This window comes from Helianthus annuus, chromosome 7, assembly GCF_002127325.2.
Source record: "Helianthus annuus cultivar XRQ/B chromosome 7, HanXRQr2.0-SUNRISE, whole genome shotgun sequence".
Lineage (NCBI taxonomy): Eukaryota > Viridiplantae > Streptophyta > Magnoliopsida > Asterales > Asteraceae > Helianthus > Helianthus annuus.
In genome coordinates this window covers 21063679-21085348 of record NC_035439.2, presented here as the reverse complement: position 1 = coordinate 21085348, position 21670 = coordinate 21063679, and the positions used below count along the sequence as shown (strand labels likewise).

General features: G+C 38.1%; 1 long non-coding RNA gene across 38 annotated transcripts; it reads left to right on the top strand.

Moving 5' to 3' along the window:
* The first annotated feature begins 259 nt into the window (after positions 1-259).
* LOC110868086 lies at positions 260-20575 on the top strand. Of its 38 annotated transcripts, none has more exons than XR_004862017.1 (17): positions 268-511; positions 1145-1239; positions 1963-2054; positions 2152-2307; positions 2536-2678; positions 2782-3008; positions 3151-3271; positions 3452-3760; positions 3844-3906; positions 4007-4090; positions 4186-4232; positions 5753-6733; positions 7101-7209; positions 8258-8419; positions 8512-8575; positions 19424-19513; positions 19712-20575. It is a non-coding gene; the product is annotated as an uncharacterized LOC110868086 (long non-coding RNA). The 38 variants fall into 38 exon arrangements; XR_004862022.1 differs by adding an exon at positions 5324-5447 and having other exon boundaries at positions 271-511; positions 3151-3372; positions 3452-3906; positions 5753-5895; XR_004862004.1 differs by adding an exon at positions 5324-5447 and having other exon boundaries at positions 273-511; positions 3452-3906; positions 5753-5895.
* Positions 20576-21670: the final 1095 nt, after the last annotated feature.

The following is a 21670-nucleotide window of genomic DNA, read 5'->3' as shown; positions in this document are numbered from 1 at the left end:
TATAAATATCTGCTTCTTTTATATAAATTCTAAAAGATTATTAATATATAATCTATAATATTATTAAACATATAAATATCTACTTCTATTTTATAAATTCTAAAAGATATTTGCTAGAACTTCAACCAACCAAACACACATAAACGTGATATCTATCTATTATACTAAATGAATTCTCTTAAGCCACAAGATTTATTCTTAGCCAATCATTTTGATGATGTGGCATTGCTCTAAAGGCTGAGAATTCATCACTAGGCGGCAATTACATTTCCTTTAATCTCCTTTCTTTGAGATTTCTTTTCAAAACGTATTCATTCAATGTCATTGAATACACCAAAACCTTTCACCGCCTTCTCTCTTCAATTATTACGAATACCTAAATTTTTCCATATTTCAATGGATTTTCTCATTCAAGCTACATATATAGATTTCACTTCTGCATCTTCTTCATCTGCGTCGTCCTTTTCTTCAATCTATTTCGGATTTTCTTTGTTCATCCATCTCGAAATCTGTAAGTTTAGATTGTTAAATTCTTTGTTTAATCATTCTTTATTTTTTCCGAATTTGATTTGCTTTTTGAAATAGTATTTTTCTGTTGTAGAAACCCTAACTCCGATTGTCATTGTAGATCTGTTGTTTATGTTTATTTACTTTATGTTTTTTTGTATAGATTTTGATGCTTAATAATAGCCCTAAACCGATTGTAAACGAAATCCTAAACCTGATTGTTATGTAGAAACCCTAAGTCCGTTTGAAATTCCAGATCTGATGTTTATGTTTATTAACATTGTTTTTTTGTTATTGAATTCGATGTTTACTCATATTCCTAAATCCGATTGTATTGTTGACTCGAACACTAGAGTTTTTTTTGTCTTTCGTTAATTAGCGTCTTTTGATTTGTATTTAGTTTGCTAGGGTTCTTAATATCTAAATACAATACTTGAATATATTGTATTGATTTATTGATTGACTCGAACACTACAGTTTTTTTTTTCGGAAAATATTTTGTTAATCGGTGTCTTCCAATTTGGAGTTAGTTTGATAAGGTTTCAATTATTTGAATATGACTTGATGTTACTATATTGATGGATTGGAACTTTTGATTGGAAAATACTTCGTTAATCAGTGTGTTTTAATTTGCAAGGAATCAGTTGGAAGATGGGGATAGGGTTGAGCATCTTCGACTTCAAGCGAATATGGAACTACCCACAAACCGAATATGGAATTAAACCTTCAGAGGTAAGGATGTCATATCATTGGCCACACAGTTTTCTCATTCTGGCTGACAGTGGTTACAGTGGTGTTAGGGTTTTGGTCTAACCTATCAAACTTGGTCCACACGGTGAAAGCTGGTCTAACTGGGTCAACTCAGTAAAGTAAACATGGTCAACTTTGGTCAATATATCCAAGGAACTAGATATGAATTACTATGTATTGGGGACTTTGATAATATATTGGCCTATAATATTCCTATTTAAAAAAGATGTATAATCACAAATTTGATTGTAATAAACTGCTTTAAATCATTTATGTAGCTTTTCTGATGAAAACAACCATGTTTACTGACCTGAATTAGTGAAAGTTATGCTCATCTAAACTCTATAAAGTGGATATGCTCACTTTTCTTATCATCATGGTTACCTTTTGATTTTAGAGAAGGGCATCCTGATTATTTTCAATCATGTTAAATGCTTAATTGATTAAGATATGATAAAATAAGAATATACATTTTGTAGAGTTATGGCCGTTTACATTTAGGATCAAATCAAGGTGGTGATAGTTTAACATTGGCCAATGCACTTGAAAATTCACTAACTTCTGTGCCAGTGAAGCTTTCTTTAGCATATGTAAAATGTGTATTTGAACATATATTCTTCAAGAAAACATGCCAAAATTATTTGATTTGACCCGTTACCCACTCTAACTGAGGCTCATTATTGATTCATATACATTTTATTTCAGGTATATTAGAGTATTGGACAACTATTCTAGGTCATCCCACCAGGGAGCAGATACAAACTTTTTGAATTTACATTGTCATGGAAACGTCTAAGGTATGATTTTTTTCTTTAAAAAAGAAATATGATTTTACTATACGTGTCTTGCTTTGCCAAGATATAGTACTCATGGTAGTGCTGGACACTATATCAGATGGCTTGAGTTATGAAGGGTTTAATCTGGTGCAGAAGAGATCGACCAGCTCAGCTCATGCTGTAGTTGGAGGCCGGAGGTTACGATGGGTTTAACCTGGTGCAGAGGATCCGGGAGGGATTCGCTTGATTTAAAAAGAAGAAATATGAGTACCAGGTTATACCTTTAATAGCACTGATATAATGACTCCTCATTTATGCACATAATCCACTCCATTTTCTATAATGGGCTGACTGTACTGTCACTTTTTTATTTCTAATTGGAATCATGATGCCGTGATTATTGATTCTGTTTTATACACGCACATATAGTTGATCGGAATTGTTAGATTATGTTTAACCAAATGGCTTGATTGATGCTCTTTCCGTTCAATTTCAATTTCAGGAGAAACAACTATTGAATTTGCTGAGAGGAACAAACATAAATTACATAAAGATGTATCTAAAATAGTTTAGGGTGACAATATGCGACAACGGAAGGCAGTTGGAGGCTACTTTTTCTTCCGATGACTCGACGAGTGACGTAATGTATATGCTACTCTCTTACTCTATTTTGTTCCTCTCCTGTTTAGTAGTGATATACTAAGTAGGTTTTCTATGTATAAACTGCTCTATTTTGTTCGCCTGGCAGTGGTGCCGAATCCACAGGAAAAGAAGGCCAAAACAATCGCGGATTTAAGATAAGATGAGTATAATTACATGGTTGCTGTAGAGACAATATCAATTGAAAAAAGCTGGTTACATTGAAGTCTGGTGCAGAATGGAAAGGGAGGCTAGAACTTTCAACTTGACGCTTATAATTGAGAAACATAGGCTGATCGATATTATGAACTATATCGATATTATGAACTATATCTGGTAAGTCTCCGGTGACATGTGTTATTAATATTATTGTTATTGTTAATATTATTATTATTATTATTATTATTATTATTATTATTATTATTATTATTATTATTATTATTATTCATCTCGGGCATTGTGTTTGTGAATATTTCAGAGTCAATGTGAATGCCCTCTTGGTTGAGGAATTAAGTGTTCCCGAGCACCTTCGCTTCAAAAAACTGGTTGATGGAATGGAAGTACCAACAGAATTAGATTTTCATTTAATTACTTCTCACGTAAGTTTCTTTACACCGCCATCTCTCTCTTCTTTCCCTCATGAGCGGCTTCCTACACACGCTTTTCATCGTATCATTCAAAAACCTCAATTATAATATAGGTGAGATGATTCGCGATTTCATACATCTGCAATTTTATTCTAAACACTACTTATCATGTTATTTTCGTTTCTCAAACAGGTCAGTGTACTCGGTTGGATGTTTATGAGGAAAATTAGGGCATGGGACCAAAACCGATGGAAAAAACCAAGATTGATAGAACAGTTGTAGGCATTGAACTTGCAGCCCATGGTGATTGCAGGTGGTGCATGGCATGAAGGTGTGATTGGAACTGATAGCAGGGTGGTAGCATATTTAGATTCAGTTCTCCATTAGCTACATTAACCACCAACGGGTCTCAGGAAAATACACATGCTGCATCTACTGTAGTTACACAGGCGGTCCCATTCAAGTTTGCAGCATCAATACTTTAATAAGTCACCAGCGGAGGTAACGGTTCTGAGCTCCTGAAATGAATCGATTCCATCAGTCTATTTCATCTTCGTCTATTCTATTCTGATGACCTCCTGCAGCAATGACCGACGAACTAGACAGCCGCATCAGGCGGCGGCTTTTTTTAACACGTGGGTCTTCCGGTACGTTGCACTTTACTCTCTCTTTTATCTCTTAATCACTTTCTCTCACTCTTTCTATTGCGTCGTTCTTTCCCTATTCTGACTCCTTTCTCAATTCAAGGCTTTTAAGGGTGGTACCAAAGTGATTTAAGGGTTGTTGCGCATGTGAGAATCGTTCTTTGAAGACGCTGAAATCGGTGGAGAGGTAAGTGGAGTCTGTTTATTCTAATGATGTTAATCATTTTCAAAGGATGTCCCAATTTGAACTTAGGATTTGCAAATTTGTTGCTGTATTACCAGACAACTGATTGCAAATGACAAGTTTGGTACCACCATTTCGATGTAAGGTATGATTTCGAACATTTGTTACTAAACACTACAAGCGTAAATGTTGTTCCTGTGATTGAACCCTAACAGGTTCTAAAATCCAATTATTTTTTCAAGATTTTAATCTCATCAAATGTGGTTAATTATAATCAGCTGAATTTCGATTCAGGATACATCTCATCAATTATGTTTAACTAGATTCCTTTTTGGGTTGGAGAATAAATAGTAAGGTGTTAAGCATCTAGATTTAAATTACGGGGTAGAGGTAAGGTTGTCTATATCTCACCCTCCTCAGACGCTACCTAGCTTTGCTATATGTGGGATTTACTGAGTATGATGATGATGATGATGTATAGTTAATAACTAATGGGTAAAATTTGTAGTTGTGAAATAGATACTTTGATGGCGATTGTTTATACTTACTTCTCTGTAGTCAAACTGCCTTAATTCCTAGGCGCCCAAGTTCGGCTCTGCTCAACACCTTAGCCAAACCGCCTTGAGTGCATCTACGCGAACAGGAGCAGTGAACTAGCTTGAACTGGAAAACACCGCTCTGAGCCCATTTGTAATAGCTCAAAATGATCTGAACCAACCTAAATTAGCCTAAAACAAGTCTATAATAGCCTAAATTAGCCTATAAATGGACTGGATAACACGTGCTTTTTGCTTGCTTCGGGCCTTGCTTTTTAAGCGCCTAGGTGACTTGATTACCCTATGTGTCTTCAGTGCGGCTTAAGCTTTTGACTACCTAGATTTACTTAGCATAAGTCTCTACACATATAAATGAAAAAGTTGCTAATTATTTATTTTGCGGGCATCATTTATGCCACTGAGCGGAAACCAAGATATGATCATGGTTTCCGTTGCCGTTTTCAATCTTTGAATTTTGTTTTTTTTTTACATTATACACCAATTTTTCCGGACATTATCCTCATGGACGACCTCCCGTGTCGAGGAACCGTGCTTCAACGGGTCTGGGTGTTTGGTTTTTTCGACTCTATATGAGTCCCTCCTATCCTTACAAAGATTATTCAACAAACACACATTTATTTCGTGTAACAGTTCAAAATTTTATGTTAATTGTTCCCTAAATGTCTTTGTCAAATGCTAGGTGTATAAAGACATAAATGTGGTAACTTGGCTGGTTAAACGAGCCGAAATGGATGGTTGTAAGGCGATTGTCCTCACTGTAGATACCCGAGACTTGGCTGAAGGGAATCTAATATCAATACCATGTATATTATTAAAGCTTTTATTAGCCAATTATCATATCAAAACCATAACATACAAGCATTTAAATAGGGTCGGCAGAAAAACTAAAATAGTTGAACGATTACTGGTTATGCTTTGAATATAAATAACTGAATTAGCCAAACGGAAATCACTCATACACTACAAAGTTTGATATAATTTCAGTTTTTCTTACGGTTGAATTCACTTGGCATGACTTTGATGAAGAAAGATTGGTGGTGATTGGAATTTTGTTAAGTGGTTAGCTTCAGTTATTTGTTAACTTAGTTTAACTATTCGTCTCTTGCAGCATGATATCTGTTGCTGATCTTAATGACAAATGGGCAGCGAATACAGGCCCTGGGTGGAAGGAATAGTAGGTAAAAGAATGTTCATCCATCCTCAAATAATAAATGAGTCAGTTTCAGATTTTTCACTGTGATTCCACATCAGGTTTGTCTATCATAATTCTTATATAGTGGTCACTACTTTTTAGAGGTAGCCAAATTAGCGCGTTAGATAATGGGTCGAAATGGGTAATTTTAGTACCAGTACAACCCGGTGCGTCTGGTTTGTCCCACAAGTTCAGTTTTATAATTGGTAATGCGTTAGTTATGATTGCCACAATAATAATAATCCAAGTATCCGAATGTAAACAATTTATAAGTTATATTAATATACTTTTACTACCATGAAGAGGAAAAAAAATGTTTGATGAGTTAATTTACTTAATTCGCAATACATATATTCTATTAGCTGTAGCAATTCATAAACTACGACATTATTTTTACCAATAAAATGTGAGTTCGCCATTTGTTTTATTTTTAAGATGTATATAGAAAAACGTACAAGTGGACTCACCACTTCACCAGCGATACTAAGCCTTACATCCACGGTCAATTAATACATTTTTATTAATGGATTTGTATAATCTTTTTTAATATGTGAGGGATGAGTAAAGATTCGGAAAAGTTCGCGGGAGAGTTGTTTGATTCACTTTCCCACGTCAGAATATCACTGGCGACGTGATAAACAAAGCATAATTAAAGAAGTTTTTATGCTATGGAGCGAGTACATAGTTACATTGTACTCGTGACTATGATATAACATTGATTGTAATTTTTGTAAACTTTATGTTAAAAATCAATGTAACTATGTACTTTTTTTTGCTTTGTTAACCGTTAGGTATCTTGTTTTAAAACATAAGCGGTTTGTATGAAAAGACTAAAATAGGTTCATTGCGTTGTAATTTGCAAGGCCCTGGCCGCATCGTGACAGGCTTTACATCTAGGTATTTTTATTTTAGTTATTTTTGGTAAAAAGTTAATAAGAAAATATAAGTAAATTAATCTTTGGTAATTTTTAAAAAATATATAAAAGAGACAACAAAAAGGTTAAGGGGGAAGGGCCACTTGCACTTCCTATTCTAACGTCCTCTAATTTTTACCCGTCATATCACTCAATTCATCCATTGTCCTAAACTAACTAATTTGGTGGCATCATTATCCTAAAACATGAACATCCACCATTTTACATCTCTCTCTCTCTTCCATCATTTTATATTTAGTTGCACGTTATAAACTTCACAAAATTTAGAGTTATCAGGCAACATACTTTCATATATAATGGCTTAGACTACTTCTTCAACTTCGGCCCAGATTTTTAGGTTTCGAGTAATCAGAAGTTGCCATCAGTGTATCTTCTCGACAATATTGTGAAGACATTGGGCGGGATTGCATTAAACACTTTTCGACCAAACTCCTCGAGGTAAGATCTTTAATCATGCAATTTTTATGTGACGATGCATGAATTATGTTGATATTTATATAGTTTCGTTCTATATGTTTTCTGTAACGCGTATAGACAGGTTGATTCTACACATCATTTCGGGACTTGGAAAGGAGTGTTTCCTCCTCAAACGCTTCAATCACAAGAGAAAGAACTTGGTTTACAATCAGTCGGGAAGTCGGGAACATGTCAACGTTAACTTCAATCAAAAGCTTCATTTTAATTTAATATTTACTTAAGTAATTGGGTGTTTCTTTCGTTTAAAAGTTTATGTCAATACTGTTAAATAATATAATTTACTTTGATATCATCCGTGTAACACACGGGTTCTTTGACGTAGAATTGGGATAACACACTTATTTTGATATTTAAAACTCATCTTAAAGATTATGTAGTTTGATATTTAGTATAATGTTTTTTTTAAGATAGTGATGGTACCAAATTAGAGACTGGCATATGTGTAGGCTACTGGTACCTGCGTTGAATATGAGGTTGAACTAGGGATGAGCAAATGGTATTGGGTGCCAGTTCAGAACCGGTACCAAATTTCTTGAACGACTTGATTTCCGGTACCGAATCGGTATCGATATTTAGCGTTTTCGGTACTGGTTTGGTGTGGTACTGGTATTTGCCGGTTTTTACCTTCAAATACCGGTGCGTTCCGGTACCGAACCATAGCGTACCGGATATTTTCGATACTGGTACCCATTTTTTGGAATTTTCAGTACTGGTTGGGTGACTTATGCTAGAAACCTATGAGAATAAAATTATTTAAACAAATTGCACTCCCGTACGAAAAAAATGGGTGCTTTGCGCCACTGTTTTAGACCCTATCTCCTCGGTGCGCCTCACGCTTTTTAAATCTAAGGATGTCAATTAGCAATGATTGCAAGGTTGAATTTTGATTTCATTACTAAGCTGCACATGTAATGCTTGATGCTAGAACATGAATTTTCTATTGTATAGACATTTGTTTTATATTTTTGTTTCCTTTTGATGGTTTATTGTTTTATAATTGTGAAAATAGGAAGAAAAGGCAAGAGTTGTTATCATTTACTGAATTGACTGACGATATGGTGTTAACTGTTGAAGAAAATGTCAAAAGAGATCTTAAAAGCTCAACGAATTCGGATTGTGAAAGTCCCATTGAGAAGTCATCAATTTGAGCATGTGGGTCTACTTACTTCTGGTACATGCTCAATTTGAGGATGCAATAATCAGTTATCATTAGTTAGTGCATAAGGTCTACTTATGGTACATTAAATGTTTCTTTGACATCAGGAGTGGCGATTAAGCTTTTCTTAGACTATTCTTAGAGGCCACCTGCATAATGGTCTCACACAAGGTATGTAAACTGTAAAGGATATATTTATCTTCCATACATTTTACTTATTGCTATGACTACCCAAAGTAATTAGACCCTATGCACTAGATATATCGCTTAATGTAGTTGCTTATGATGATAAATGGACAATATACGTGTTTTATGTTTATTATATGATCAGTTGAAACCATGCAGGAAAGTATAGATGTGATTAGAGGTGCATAAAATCGGGTACCCTATTCCTAGGTATTGTAATGCTTATTTTTAGGTACGGGAAAAACTCGGAAACCAGGTCTTTTTTTGGGTTTTTCTTCGGGTACTTTTTGGATATAGATGGGGTTTTTAAGGGGCTGGGTTGCACATATATGTGGATTTTGGGTATTCAATAAACCTATGTACGGGTATTCACAAAACGGGTACGGGTATTCACTATAACCGGGTTTAGGTTATTTTTCGGGTTTTGTAGCTGAAGGTCATAGCCTATGACCCTATGGGTAGGGTCGGGTTTGGGTATTTTTTTTTGTTCGGGTTTTTTGTGCACAACAGGAAATGTTATGTGAAAATTGCAGGTGGTTTTGAATGTAGTACTTGATTCAACGAAATCATTCAATTTTGTGTTTTACAATGTTCATCTCTATGGGTATTATGTTTATAAGCGTTGAAATCTTTTTTCAGTTATGAGCTTAAATCGGTATTAGATATTGTTGACATAAAAACCTTTAACAAAATACCAATTTTTTTTACGTTGAATCTGGAATTGCGTTTTCAGTTTCTCCTAGACACTTTCATTCGGTTGCTTGCACTTATTTGAGCATTCAAAGTGGTAGGTTGTATGTAAGCTTGAAGCTGGTAAGTAATGTCACACCCCCAAGATCCACCTGCGGAGTATCACCGCTTGAGAGCGTGGCTGACCAGGATCAAGCCACCAATCATATAGAACAATATATATAGTAAAAGTAGTTGCCATTAAACCAAACCAAATCCATATGAAAGGTGTTCCAAAAACATAAGTAAGTTATCACTGTTTAGCGGAAGCGTATAAATAAAACCCATCATATATAAGTATCAAATGTCATATGTGTTTAACAAGACAATCACGATCCAAGCCCACAACGACCAGCTCCTCCCTGTGCAAGCTCCATGTATCTAACGACCTGCAAGGCATGTAACAGAGGATCAACAACTAGTTGAGCGAGTTCACAGAAAGTAAATGCATAATAGTAAGTTCGTTTGAAACATGTGGCTCTACTGGGCCGATAGTACGTTCTATTGGTGGGGGCTTCCCATGTTGTATATCCACTAGACTATTCGTAACCATAAGTATCCTTCACAACCGAGGATAGTAGTAAATATAAATACACGTAGGTTTTACGTGAGTATCCTTCACAACCGAGGATAGTATAAGTATCCTTCACAACCGAGGATAGTAATATGTATGAGTATCCTTCTCAACCGAGGATAGTAGTATGTATAAGTATCCTTCACAACCGAGGATAGTAGTATGTATAAGTATCCTTCACAACCGAGGACGATGGTATGGTAGTCTAGTAATAGTGTCAGTACGAATCTATTCAACCTTATTCCTTTAAAACCCATTCCCAAGCCCCGGGAATCCCATGCCTTAGTAAGGGTGTGAACTCACCTTGGTTTGCTCGGTATGCTAAGTAAGTGCTCAAAGTAGATCAATCACGTCCTAAAGTATGCACGTACACAATCAGTTTATATTCACTAATTCCATGTAAGCATATACAATCACAGTATTGTTGGACTAGCAATCACAAATAACATAAGACACATATTCAAGTTCACAATAGTCATGCATATCAGCTAACAGTAGTTAATAACTCCAGTTAATTTTTAACAGAATTAAACCAGTTTACTGTGCAGGTTTCCCCATTGGCGAAACGCCCCCCTGTTTCGCTGTGACCCCACCTCCGACGAAACACTTCTGTTCTGTCAAGTTTGTTTCGTCGCAATGGGTCTTGGCGAAACACCTTTGTTTCGCCGATATTTCTGTTTTGTCTCAACACAACATCAACAATACTAATCTTGAAGTAACCGATTGGCATTCAGTGTTAATGGACCGTTTCAATAGCCCATGCCCTTCATTGGGCCGCGCATTCCCCCAATCGGATATGCTCTTGGAATTTTCTTAAACTCACAACATATCCTGCCACTCACTTTGTTCTTAAAACATGTGCACCTCTAAATCAAATTCTCTAAGCCGCAGGTTTGAGGTTGACAAAAGTCATCATGCCACACCTTGGAACCAATCACTATGCACCTCACCTTGGAACCAATCACTATGCACCTCACCTTGGAACCAATCACAATGCATTGGCTCACATCATCAAGTATTATCAAAAGCTACCAATAATGGGTGACAAATGTTGATGGTTTTCATGTTGTCATTGGACCAAGTAGTGGTTGTATATTTAGTCAAAGATGCTACCAAGTAACCTTGTTTTAACATATATTTTAACCAAAAGTTGGCTGTTACCCTCCTAAATCCCAAAATCTCGATTTCATAAGTGAACCACCACTTCAACATTTGCTATACATGACAACTAATAGGATGACTTCATGGTTGACTAGCATCTACACATGGCCACATGTATTCAATTTTATTTGACCGATAATGCAATCAGTCATTCACTAGTTAACAAAATCATCATCACACAAAACAAATCAAAACCATATGCTTTTCATCATTACTTTTATCACTTCAATGGCCAACAATTTCCACTCACCTCAAGAGGTGATTGGACCAATTAGTTTGATTGGTTTGACTAATTGTTAGGTTGAAATATGAAGCACATGCAAACAGTAGGTTAGGTACCATCTAAGATCTCATGTGCACATTAACAAATCATGTGTAACACTTATCCATTTCATGGCAAGCCATTATTTAACGCACGAGATTTAATCATGCACAACCCTACTTTTTCTAACATATGCATAGCAATTCCCTAACATCAACATCAGATTTGTAAGCGTTCGGTCAACATCAACTATCGTTTTATATCGGATCCATTAACGATTCTATTAGCATGTGACCCTAAGCATTAATTAAGATGCAAGAACTAACACGTAACTTTCTCACATTTACACAACATACAAGGCAACTTCGCTAATCAGGAATACGCATAAATAAGATCAACAAATAAGAATTTCAATAAGTATGAAACCACTAACCAAAGAGCTCAACTATAGAAGATGATCGTATGAGATCCGTTGCCGTCGCTGGTTTAGGGAAACATAGGGTTTACAATGTGTTAAGTATTGAAACACATGTTTTACGCATACCTAGAGGAAGCTGGGTCAAACTTAATTACAATGGGAGATTGGGTCGGGGAGGAGAACTGGGCCGAAGCCCTCTTCGGCAAAAGTTCCCTTGGCGAAACCCATATTTCGTCGGGTTAGGGGTGATGACTAAACAGCTCATATAACGACACTCTACTCACAATTATTATGTCGGGTCCTTAAGCACTTACTGGACCGAGATCTGATATGGATATCGAATAATGGGCTTCATTAACTCTCAGCACCTGGGCTGCAAATGAAATATTAAAAGCTGAACCCAACTTCACGTGATATGCTGACATTTGATTTATGCAACATGTGATCTGGTGAGCCGCACATGCCTGATGTATCTAGACATTAACTGTTGTTCAATTGTTTGGGCCGACTAGCATAGAGTGATTCTATTAATTAGTGGCCTAATGAATGTTTAGTGGTGACAGGTATTCTCGTGGCCCAATCGATTTTTTTTTTTTCAACTTAATAATAACAAGAGAACAAGATATCGGCCCAATAAAATGAACCGATAATCAATGTCGTCGGCTAAGATTGTCACGTGATATATTAGTATCTCATCTTTAATATTCAGCGTACAGTTACAAGTCAAACAATCAAGGAATTATACAGTCAACGTGCAATAAATGCGAATAAGGAAATCTTGAAAACTCGAGTTGTCACATTATCCCCAACTTAAAAGAAATTTCGTCCCGAAATTTGGTACGCACTCACTGAGGAAGCTAGATAAGCTGTATTGTTCACTGGTTTTCCTGGGGTGTCACATCATCCCCCCGTTGATTTGGAATTTCGTCCCGAAATTCAGTAGTAGTAGCTTCAGCCTCAGTAGTGGTTGCACTGGTTCCGAATAACTGGGGGTACTTTTCTGTCATCTGGTCTTCGCGTTCCCAGGTGTACTCTGGGCCACGTTTGGAGTTCCAACGAACTCGGACAGGAGGGATTCTCTTGTGCTTGAGGACCTTAGCATCCCTTCAACTGGTTCCTCAACGAACTGCAACCGCTCGTCGATAGTGAGTTCCTTAAAAGGAATTGTGAGGGTCTCATCTGACAGGCACTTCTTCAGATTCGACACGTGGAATACGTTGTGAACTGCACCGAGTTCAGCTGGTCGGTTTAGTCTGTAGGCTACTTGGCCTATTCTTTAAGTGATTTCGAACGGTCCAACATACCGTGGATTGAGTTTGCCTCTTTTACCAAAACTAACCACACCCTTCCAGGGTGAAACTTTGAGTAAAACCCGGTCCCCGACCTGAAATTCCAATGGCTTCCTACGCTTATCTGCGTAGCTTTTCTGGCGATCGCGAGCTGTCGCCATGCGTTGTCGTATCTGTGCAATTCGTTCAGTAGCGTCAACTATCATTTCTAGGCCTGCAATCTAACTATCCCTCACCTCTGCCCAACCGAGAGGTGACCGGCATTTACGTCCGTACAATGCCTCGAATGGAGCGGCTTGAATGCTGGTGCGATAGCTGTTATTGTATGAGAACTCCACCAAAGGGAGGTGCTTTTCCCAGCCGTTGCCGAAATCGATAACACATGCCCGAAGTATGTCTTCAAGAGTTTGGATTGTTCGCTCAGACTGCCCATCCGTCTGAGGATGTTACGCTGTGCTCATGTCTAACCGTGAGCCGAAAGATTTGTGCATTGCTTGCCCTAGTTCCGACGTGAATCGTGCATCCCGATCCGAAATGATGGAGGTGGGCACCCCGTGCCTCGAAACAACTTCTTTAAGATAGATGTCTGCGAGAGTGGAGAACTTATCCGTTTCCTTTATAGCCAGGAAGTGCGCAGACTTGGTGAGTCGGTCTACGATCACCCAAATAGTATCATTCCCACGCTGGGAGTATCTTTTCGACTGAGGGCATCAGCCACGACATTGACTTTGCCTGGATGGTACTTGATGGCACATTCGTAATCGTTCAGGAGTTCAACCCATCGACGTTGAAGCATGTTCAATTCCTTCTGCTTGAAGATATGCTCGAGACTCCTGTGATCGGTGTAAATTGTGCACTTGGTACCGTACAGGTAGTGTCGCCATATCTTAAGCGCGAAAACAACAGCTCCCAGCTCTAAATCATGCGTCGTGTACTTCCGTTCATGAACTTCGAGTTGTCGCGAAGCGTAGGCAATGACTTTATCCCGTTGCATCAGTAAGCAACCAAGCCCCTTCTGTGTCAGTAGTGTAAGCGGCTGAGCAATCTTTGAAAAGTCCTTGATGATCCATCTGTAATATCCCGCCAAACCCAAGAATTGGCGTATCTCCATTGGTGTACGTGGTGCAGGCCAGTTTCTGATCGAATCTACCTTGGATGGATCAACATGGATCCCATCCTTGTTTATTACGCTGCCTAGAAAGTGAACTTCACGAAGCCAGAAGTCACATTTCGAAAATTTTGCATATAGCTGCTCCTTTCGAAGGAGTTCCAAAATAAGTCGTAGGTGTTGTTCGTGTTCCTCCTGACTCTTGGAGTAGGTCAGAATGTCGTCGATGAAAGCGATGACGAACTTGTCTAGATAGGGTTTGCACACCCTGTTCATAAGATCCATGGAAACTGCAGGTGCGTTCGTAAGCCCGAATGGTATGACAAGAAACTCGTAATGGCCACAGCAAGTTCTGAATGCTGTCTTGGAGACGTCCTCATCCCGGACTCTCAGCTGATGCTACCCTGACCTTAAATCAATCTTGAAATAGTAACTCGACCCTTGCAACTGGGCGAATAAGTCGTCAATGCGTGGAAGAGGATAACGGTTCTTCACTGTGACCTTGTTCAGTTCACGGAAATCAATTTCACATCCCGGAGGTGCCATCCTCCTTTTTCACTAATAATTGGTATCCAATAGTTCTTGTAACTCCCCAAGGCGAAGAGATAGGTCGGATAAATCCCTTATCCAAGATTTCTTGTAGCTGCGTCGATAGTTCTTCCGATTCTGGTGGAGCTAAGCGATACGGTGCTCGAGCTATGGGTGCTGCTCCTGGAGCGAGCTCGATTTGAAATTCGTCCTGACGATGAGGCGGTAGACCAGGTAAATCTTTAGAAAACACCTGAGGAAAGTCGCGTACAACTGGATGGTCTTCCAACTTCTTTTCTTTTGCTGATGCGTCAGTAACGAGAGCCAAAATTGCGGTGTGGCCCTTCCGCAAACATTTCTGAGACTTCAAGAAAGAGGTGATGCCAACCACAGCACCACTCCTGTCGCTTTGAATTTCGAGAGGTTCTTGACCAGAACGAGAAATGCGAACAACCTTTTCTTTGCATAGGATTTCTGCTTGCTGTTGTTGCTGGCGATTCTGATTTGCAGGCCGTGGGCTCCTGAATCCTTAGCTTCATCGCCCATCTTGAAACACCTCTGGCAACGTCCCTCGTTGCACTAACCACCGTGGTGTCTGTTGCATTCGTTTCACATTGGGTGAATTCCCCGATATCCACCCTGCCCCTGACCACCAGAAGTTGGCTGACTCGGCTCTGGTGATCACTATTCTTGCGCTGCTGCTGTGCTTGAGACTGGACGGTAGCGGAACCCTTGCTGGAATACCCATCCCATTTCCGCTTGTTGTCACTAGGAGTAGCGGGAGTAGCAGAAGTGGTAGCGGTAGTAATAGCGCTGATACAACTAGGCAACATGTTCTTCTCCACTGCCCGATTCGTGAGGCGATGAGCAAGACACCGAATGTCTTGGATATTGTCGAGGTTAGCCGATGTAGCATGGCTCTGAATCTCTGGGGCTAGACCCTTGAGGTACAATTCGATACGCTTGCTTGGAGGGTCCACCATGGTTGGACACAAGTTGACCAGTTCGTTCGACCGTTTCGTGTAAGTTTCAATTTATGACCCCGCCAGTTTCAAGTTGACCAGTGCGTTCTGACCCGTTGCGCGAGAAAGATAGGTCAAGGTTAAGCGCGAGAGTTGGGTCACGAGAGTAGGATCTAACATCCTAGGATAGGTCTGGAATAGCAGGTTATACCTCCTGCTTGTGCGGCTGCAAGCGCCGCAGAAACTTGGTCGTTAATAAGAGCCGTCAACTGGGCTTGAGTCATGTTAACACATCCAAACATGATCGAACAGTAAAGGTAGCATAAGTATGAATGGTTCGCGAGTAGTGCGATGACAGAAAAGTGTAGGCACATAGGTGTTCTTAAGCAGTAACAAGTAGTGAGCAAAGTAATGTAAGCATACTACGAGCAAAGTTCTATGCAATTCTAGCATGTAGGCAATAAACACAAACCTTATTACCTAGGATGTTGAGTCTTGCACGCGGAGCGAAGCGTCGTTGTGGATCGTTGAGAGCACTGTTCTGGTTATAGTCTGGTTTTAATAAAAACGTTTTCCCCATATTAAAACCAAGTTCTCTATAACCAATGGCTCTGATACCAATCTGTCACACCCCCAAGATCCACCTGCGGAGTATCACCGCTTGAGAGCGTGGCTGACCAGGATCAAGCCACCAATCATATAGAACAATATATATAGTAAAAGTAGTTGCCATTAAACCAAACCAAATCCATATGAAAGGTGTTCCAAAAACATAAGTAAGTTATCACTGTGTAGCGGAAGCGTATAAATAAAACCCATCATATATAAGTATCAAATGTCATATGTGTTTAACAAGACAATCACGATCCAAGCCCACAACGACCAGCTCCTCCCTGTGCAAGCTCCATGTATCTAACGACCTGCAAGGCATGTAACAGAGGATCAACAACTAGTTGAGCGAGTTCACAGAAAGTAAATGCATAATAGTAAGTTCGTTTGAAACATGTGGCTCTACTGGGCCGATAGTACGTTCTATTGGTGGGGGCTTCCCATGTTGTATATCCACTAGACTATTCGTAACCATAAGTATCCTTCACAACCGAGGATAGTAGTAAATATAAATACACGTAGGTTTTACGTGAGTATCCTTCACAACCGAGGATAGTATAAGTATCCTTCACAACCGAGGATAGTAATATGTATGAGTATCCTTCTCAACCGAGGATAGTAGTATGTATAAGTATCCTTCACAACCGAGGATAGTAGTATGTATAAGTATCCTTCACAACCGAGGACGATGGTATGGTAGTCTAGTAATAGTGTCAGTACGAATCTATTCAACCTTATTCCTTTAAAACCCATTCCCAAGCCCCGGGAATCCCATGCCTTAGTAAGGGTGTGAACTCACCTTGGTTTGCTCGGTATGCTAAGTAAGTGCTCAAAGTAGATCAATCACGTCCTAAAGTATGCACGTACACAATCAGTTTATATTCACTAATTCCATGTAAGCATATACAATCACAGTATTGTTGGACTAGCAATCACAAATAACATAAGACACATATTCAAGTTCACAATAGTCATGCATATCGGCTAACAGTAGTTAATAACTCCAGTTAATTTTTAACAGAATTAAACCAGTTTACTGTGCAGGTTTCCCCATTGGCGAAACGCCCCCCTGTTTCGCTGTGACCCCACCTCCGACGAAACACTTCTGTTCTGTCAAGTTTGTTTCGTCGCAATGGGTCTTGGCGAAACACCTTTGTTTCGCCGATATTTCTGTTTTGTCTCAACACAACATCAACAATACTAATCTTGAAGTAACCGATTGGCATTCAGTGTTAATGGACCGTTTCAATAGCCCATGCCCTTCATTGGGCCGCGCATTCCCCCAATCGGATATGCTCTTGGAATTTTCTTAAACTCACAACATATCCTGCCACTCACTTTGTTCTTAAAACATGTGCACCTCTAAATCAAATTCTCTAAGCCGCAGGTTTGAGGTTGACAAAAGTCATCATGCCACACCTTGGAACCAATCACTATGCACCTCACCTTGGAACCAATCACTATGCACCTCACCTTGGAACCAATCACAATGCATTGGCTCACATCATCAAGTATTATCAAAAGCTACCAATAATGGGTGACAAATGTTGATGGTTTTCATGTTGTCATTGGACCAAGTAGTGGTTGTATATTTAGTCAAAGATGCTACCAAGTAACCTTGTTTTAACATATATTTTAACCAAAAGTTGGCTGTTACCCTCCTAAATCCCAAAATCTCGATTTCATAAGTGAACCACCACTTCAACATTTGCTATACATGACAACTAATAGGATGACTTCATGGTTGACTAGCATCTACACATGGCCACATGTATTCAATTTTATTTGACCGATAATGCAATCAGTCATTCACTAGTTAACAAAATCATCATCACACAAAACAAATCAAAACCATATGCTTTTCATCATTACTTTTATCACTTCAATGGCCAACAATTTCCACTCACCTCAAGAGGTGATTGGACCAATTAGTTTGATTGGTTTGACTAATTGTTAGGTTGAAATATGAAGCACATGCAAACAGTAGGTTAGGTACCATCTAAGATCTCATGTGCACATTAACAAATCATGTGTAACACTTATCCATTTCATGGCAAGCCATTATTTAACGCACGAGATTTAATCATGCACAACCCTACTTTTTCTAACATATGCATAGCAATTCCCTAACATCAACATCAGATTTGTAAGCGTTCGGTCAACATCAACTATCGTTTTATATCGGATCCATTAACGATTCTATTAGCATGTGACCCTAAGCATTAATTAAGATGCAAGAACTAACACGTAACTTTCTCACATTTACACAACATACAAGGCAACTTCGCTAATCAGGAATACGCATAAATAAGATCAACAAATAAGAATTTCAATAAGTATGAAACCACTAACCAAAGAGCTCAACTATAGAAGATGATCGTATGAGATCCGTTGCCGTCGCTGGTTTAGGGAAACATAGGGTTTACAATGTGTTAAGTATTGAAACACATGTTTTACGCATACCTAGAGGAAGCTGGGTCAAACTTAATTACAATGGGAGATTGGGTCGGGGAGGAGAACTGGGCCGAAGCCCTCTTCGGCAAAAGTTCCCTTGGCGAAACCCATATTTCGTCGGGTTAGGGGTGATGACTAAACAGCTCATATAACGACACTCTACTCACAATTATTATGTCGGGTCCTTAAGCACTGACTGGACCGAGATCTGATATGGATATCGAATAATGGGCTTCATTAACTCTCAGCACCTGGGCTGCAAATGAAATATTAAAAGCTGAACCCAACTTCACGTGATATGCTGACATTTGATTTATGCAACATGTGATCTGGTGAGCCGCACATGCCTGATGTATCTAGACATTAACTGTTGTTCAATTGTTTGGGCCGACTAGCATAGAGTGATTCTATTAATTAGTGGCCTAATGAATGTTTAGTGGTGACAGGTATTCTCGTGGCCCAATCGATTTTTTTTTTTTTCAACTTAATAATAACAAGAGAACAAGATATCGGCCCAATAAAATGAACCGATAATCAATGTCGTCGGCTAAGATTGTCACGTGATATATTAGTATCTCATCTTTAATATTCAGCGTACAGTTACAAGTCAAACAATCAAGGAATTATACAGTCAACGTGCAATAAATGCGAATAAGGAAATCTTGAAAACTCGAGTTGTCACAAGTAAAATCTTTCCTTGGTATATGGTGTTTTAATATAATCTACATGTTTTTTTAAGGTACTTTTTTTTTTAAAATGATGAATGATGCTGACTCTATGCCAGCGGATGTTGGTACGGAACTGACAAAGGACTAAGAACTTTAAAAAGGTAATATCTCGCTTTAATTTGTCATGTAGCAGTGCAATCCATTTTTAAGGACTCTAAAAATGTTGACCAACAACATTAATTCAATAAGGTCTGTACTATTTTATGAAAATTATGATCAAACAAGTGTTACTTATATCAACCATTATATGTAAACTTTTGTTTTTTGTTGTTACTGATTGTATTAATATGTGTTTGTAGCCCATGATATACACAGTGGCGAAGCTTGACCAAAAGTTTCGAGGGGGCGTAAAGTGATGGGACCTAAATTTTTTTCCTATCGTTATGTTTCGGGTCGGGTCGGCTGTTCGATTCAGGTCAGGCCAAATAATAATAGGTCGGATAAAAAATCGGACCATATACACTTCTAACCGAAACATTGGGGTGGGCGGGTGCACACTCGGGCATCCATTATACTTCACCCCTAGATATACATGACTACATGTTTACAGAAAGGAAGATAGATACTAAATATTTCAGATTGGCGTAGAGTTGGGATTATATGAAACATCTAAAGAAATATCAGTTGTTTCTTAGACTCACTCGATACTACATTTGGTTGAGAAAATATATTATATAAAACGGTGTGTGATTTTTCATATTTATTTGTTAATGAGAAGCTACTTTGTGTTAAAGGGTAGGGGATGTTAAAATATGTTAATAACCGTAACTTGGGAACCAGTTGTGAGTATAGTAACATCTACATTTATGTGTAATTTATTAATTTCATAGATCTATAAGAAATTTATTTTCCTTATTAATTTACAATCTGTAATTGGGACCGATATAGCAACCCGTCTTCTTTCATGGTCAATTGTACGTTACTTTATCATAGATAAAAACACGAGATGGAGTCAAACTACAAATACTTGACAACGACGGAAAACCTACAGATAAAACAACTAATGTGGTTTTTAAGGAGATTTTCAACGAATTGTGATCGTTGCATATTCATGTATTTCAATTTGTCGTGGTAATCTTAGAAATTCGTTTGTGTTTTAACGTGTATTTAATCATAACATTTATGTAAACGATGATGATGATAAGATATTATCTTTTAGCAAATATTGGTAGTTGCACATATATACCTCGATTAAACTTGATCCCTTCTGATAAAAAGATTCCTTTTGCTTTTCAAATGAGGCAATTTTCACTGGTCGTATGTTTTGCAATGACGATCAACAAAAGTCAAGGTCAGTCTCTTTCAAGAGTTGGTTTGTACCTCAAAAAACCTGTCTTCTCTCATGGTCAATTGTATGTTGCTTTATCAAGGGTGAAAACAAGAAATGGGGTCAAAATACTCATACTTGACAACAACGGAAAAGCTACATATAAAACAACTAATGTGGGGTATAAAGAGATTTTCAACGAATTGTGATATATGCATATTGATGGTTAATAATAAGATTTTACATGATCCGTTTCAATACGTGTATATATTCATAACATTTTATGTAAACAACAATGATGAAGCGATATTATCTTTAATCAACCCGTGTAATACACGGGTCCTTAGGCTAGTATGTACAATATTTTTATAAATAAAAGTCTTATTCCGATGCATATATGGCCAAACACTCACAAAGTCTTTTTAGAATTTCGATTGGCTTTTTTTAGTTTTAGTTTTTAATTATCTATAATTCAATTTCATTCATACTTGTAAACTTTATAAATGGGCTAAAGACTCAATCTTATTTTAATATTATTAGTTTTTTTACTCATTTGTAACATAGTAAATTAACCATTAACTATTCGTTATAGCCAATGATCTCTAGGTCAAGTGGTGGAGGGCTTGTATTTCTCTTGAGAGATGCAGGTTCGACTCTCACTTGATGCAGAGTGAGGCACTGGTGGGCAATGATAGAAGACCCAGGGAAACCTGGGTTGGATCCTTGAGCCAAACGGGTTTTACCGGTAATTTCACTGTCGTGCCTATGGGCGGGTAGGTTACCGGGTTTTCCCCGGAATTGGTGGTGGACTCGGGTTACTCTCGGAGTACTCCGTTTGTCCAGTGGGTGCCCCGAGAGTGCTCGAGATTGAGTTTGTTGGCCGTTCAAAAAAACTATTCGTTATAGATTAACCATTAACTTGGATCACAATTTAATATAACTAGTTATTAATTAAATCAACATAAAATCCTTAATGAGAATAATAAATCTA